Source organism: Sinocyclocheilus grahami, unplaced genomic scaffold (genome assembly GCF_001515645.1).
Source record: "Sinocyclocheilus grahami isolate Dianchi unplaced genomic scaffold, SAMN03320097.WGS_v1.1 scaffold2398.1, whole genome shotgun sequence".
NCBI classification, from domain to species: Eukaryota; Metazoa; Chordata; class Actinopteri; order Cypriniformes; family Cyprinidae; genus Sinocyclocheilus; species Sinocyclocheilus grahami.
This window is the reverse complement of record NW_015507577.1, coordinates 27,967-31,955: the sequence shown is the minus strand read 5'-3', so window position 1 is coordinate 31,955 and position 3,989 is coordinate 27,967. Positions and strand designations below refer to the sequence as shown.

Below are 3,989 nucleotides of genomic sequence, written 5' to 3'. Positions count from 1 at the left end.
AAGACTATTTTGTGAGTGCGGATCATGGTCTCATAGGCTACTATGAAAAATAATGTTTAATAAACACAATACTGTGCATCCCGCAATGTGGTTGAATCTGCCAGTGGGGGCGGGGCCACAAGTTCACATTTAGTCTTCTTTTTAGCGCTAAAAAGAAGAATAAAAAATTTCCTGAATAAAAACGATAGAGTTTCGAGAGAAGAAGGCAAAAAGCAATACAAAACCAATAATGTACCGGTTATGTTGTCATTCCTTTGCTCTCTAACTGAATGCAATGTTATAATAGGCCTAGCTATTTAATAATAACTTTAACAGTGAAGCCAGAGTTAGATGCATGCTTCACTGTTAAAGTTATTATTAGCATGCATCTAACTCTGGGGGAAAAGCTTAGTATAATAAAATCACCTAAATACGTCTGTGAATGAATGAATGAAATATGTTAAGAAATTAATAGTACACAAACACAGCTCCAAAATGGTAAAAGGTTATTTAAAAATAAAGCATTCATTAATTATTTTATGACAAACAATGTACTGTCTTAAGTGCACTCATTTATTTAGCCTATAAATTAAAATAATAATAATAATAGCTATTATTATTATTATACATTTAGGTTACATATGCATTTAGAAGAAGGTTTTATCCAAAACGACTTACAAATGACTCCAAAGTCAGTCACAAAGCCAGGTTTATTATACAATAATAATCAAGTGCTAAGATTATCACAAAGATTTTGATGCACATCTTTCTTATTAAATCGTTGTAGTCCACCTCGTACTGTTACAATTGATACAGAATCACTTAAGACAATTTGCTGTAGGCCTATTTCACATAATAATATGCAATAAAACAATATACAATATGATTCGTTAACATGTAGGCTACCGAGGAGCTTGCTGCATGAATCCGTGAGTACAGTTTACAAACTGTCGCCACGGATTGTTTTTTTTTCTCCTACAGGTGACTTCACTGGCTCCGTAGTCTCGCGAGAGGTGCAGGTCTGCAGCTGGATACATCTGTGACAAGGGGCGTAAAGGGGAGAAAAAGAAACCATTCTGCGCAGCGTTCTTGATGCTCAGACCATCGTAATATTATTGCACGTAAGTTTTAAAACATTTAAATTCTAACGGGAAATCAGGCGGTTAAGTGAAACCAAGCGCGCTGTGAATGATGCTTTAATGTCTTTTGGTTTATCAAAGAACAATGTAACACATCAAGCTATGATTAAATAGAATATTGCAGTTTACGTAGCACAACAGCCTACATTTACTCAAATATCTAATTATTGTGGGAACATTTGATATTAATAGCATACAATAAATGACATAATGATCAAATGATGCATGTAAAAGATGGCTTCTTGTCTCATGAGTAAATAGTGAAAATCATATAAAACCTCAGTGTTTATCTCCTAACTTATATTTAGAGTTATATGTTGTGAAATGCACTTTTACCCTACACTCTTTGGTTGCACAACATGGCCATATTTGTTTCAGAGCAAATGTTTGTTTTTATACAGCTTTGTTGCCAAGTCAACATTGGTCATTATATTGAGCTCATAACATACTGCCATGTCCAGGTTGTGATGAGCATCTGATTGTCTTCAACATAAAAGTGCAGTAATGTCAGTGGAACAAGAAAAGAACTCTCTGGCTGAGACTCCAAGTCTCCAGGAGGAACAGAGGTAAGACTGTGTCTGTTTTTAAAGAACCATTAAACACCACTGAAGTTTCGGTACTGACAGTTAAATTCATTACAATGTATGTTTTACTGAAATCATAAGAAACTAAACATATTATGCCAGGAGCATCAGCAGAAATAAGCATCTGTAATATGGATAATTAAGTCTATAAAACGCAATACTTGTACAGTCCAAAGTCCAATAAAGGTGTAGGGTTGAAAATTAAAAGTGTTTAACTTTCATTTTGCTGCCAGAAAGGTGTTTTACGGCTGATATCACAAGCAGATCATGGGTTTGATACAACTGATAAGATGTGTCCTGATTAAGATGTATTTTGCTTTGGATGAAAGTGTCTGCCAAATGCTAATGAAATTTGTAGTACAGTTTGAATGTGACGATGTGAAAAAGATTTGAAGTAGAAACGTCATATCTAATCATACTAAAAGTGTGAAGCTACTTGTTTATTAGACAATCAGATATCATTTCAAAAGATAAGACATACAAAAAAGTCAATACTGTTCAGTTATTGTCTGTCAAACCTTTTAAACCTCACTTGCAACATTAAATCTATTCAGACTGAAGTAGGCCTACCTCCTCTTTGTGTCATTAGTGAAAAATCCGGTTTAAAGGTTTCCAGATGTGAGTCTGTAAAGAGTGATCATTTGAAAGATGATGTACTACTTATCAAAAAGGACACACCTACCAAAAGGTATTTCACGTGTTTCTTATTGTCCAACACACAGACTGCATTAGAAAGTATTTCAATTTGTCATTACATTTTAGAGTTTTGTTTTTCAAATAGTTGGATTATAGTATTGTGGTAGCTAATTTCACCTTCTGTTGGTGACAAATAAGTTATAGTTTGTTAAATTGTATTTAATTACTAACTGGATTAAACTTCTTCAAATGAGACTGAGTGATCTCCTTTGTGTTGTTAGTGTATCCTTCAATGAGGAAACATCATCGCAAATCAAAAAACTAGGGATGCGCCGATCCGATATTCATATTGGGTATCGGCTCCAATAGTGCCATTTTTCTTAGATCGGGTATTTTCCCAATTGTGTGAATTACTCTGTGTTACTTCTGAAGCCATAGGATAGCTTAATGTGAGCTACATATGAATATTTAAGTCCTTACATTAAAGTTCACACAAACTCTTTTCTCCGCGGTGGCTGTCAGTCATTCGTTCAGCCTTTAAACCCTGGTCGCGTTCGGTTACAGCAGTCAGCTCGGTAAAGCTCTCTCCAAGATCAATCTGTGTTCCCATTATACTGGATTTGTAAATACATGTCTATGATTTTGAAAAAAGGACTTCATCTTCTTGCCGGAGTTTAATGTTGTTTTGTTACTTGCTACCGGGTGTCTGTGAGAACAAAACACGGGCGTAGAAAAGACTATAAATAGTTTTTAACGTGCACAGTAACTGAAATTTAAGACTGTTAAAATAAAGGCTCAATAACTGTTGCACAGATATAATACACTACGCATCCATTTCTCTTCCCTTTGTGCTTTGCCATTTTTAACACGAAGCGTTTACAATGTGCGCATCTGGTGTGCAGAATGAGGCGCTTGAAGCAACACGGCATCAAGCGCTTCGTGCTCATAAACTATAAAAACTGTTTGTGCTGCACTGTATTTGTTTTGTCGTATCGTATCTATCATATGTTGTTGCCTTATTAAAAAATATACTGTACATTCAAAATAAATGTATTTTAATTTGATAGTATATACTTAAACATATATATACATGAATGTTTTTAATGAATGGATTTTATAATAGAAATAGCAATGTGCAACATTTTACCATATTTAATGCAATACTTTTATTTGTTCCCCTCAAAATATTGTTTTTTCACTAAATGTTTGGATTTCTAAAATTATTGTGCAGTGATTTTTCTAAAATAACTTTTGCTGCCGAATTATCCACTAACTGTCAGACTCTGTTCCGTGTTTTGTGGTTGTTTTCCTCATGTGCCTTCCTTTCCCATGTTTAATTTGTCCCAGGTGTTTCCCTTGTTTGTTTCATTGCTCCCAGGTGTGTCTCATCATCCCCTCCTCCTGTGTGTATAAATAGTGTTCCCTGTGTGTGCTCCAGCGTCCAGTATTGTATGTTAATGAATGTCTATGTTTACATGTATTGCGTGAGTGTTCCTTTTGTATTAATTAAACCCATTTGGATTGATGTACTCCTTGTCTCTCTCCGTTCCTTGCTCCTCAGTCTGCTCAGCAGTGCACTCGTGACAGAATACTGGACCTTAACCGAAAGTAAGCAGCGCCCCTTCTCCTCGTTTCTCTTTTTCCCGTTTTT

General features: G+C 35.1%; 1 long non-coding RNA gene across 1 annotated transcript; it reads left to right on the top strand.

Moving 5' to 3' along the window:
- Positions 1-990: 990 nt before the first annotated feature.
- LOC107574940 (uncharacterized) lies at positions 991-2,647 on the top strand. The gene is made up of 4 exons (XR_001607762.1): positions 991-1,100; positions 1,520-1,684; positions 2,292-2,390; positions 2,620-2,647. It is a non-coding gene; the product is annotated as an uncharacterized lncRNA (long non-coding RNA).
- The last annotated feature ends 1,342 nt before the right edge of the window (positions 2,648-3,989 follow it).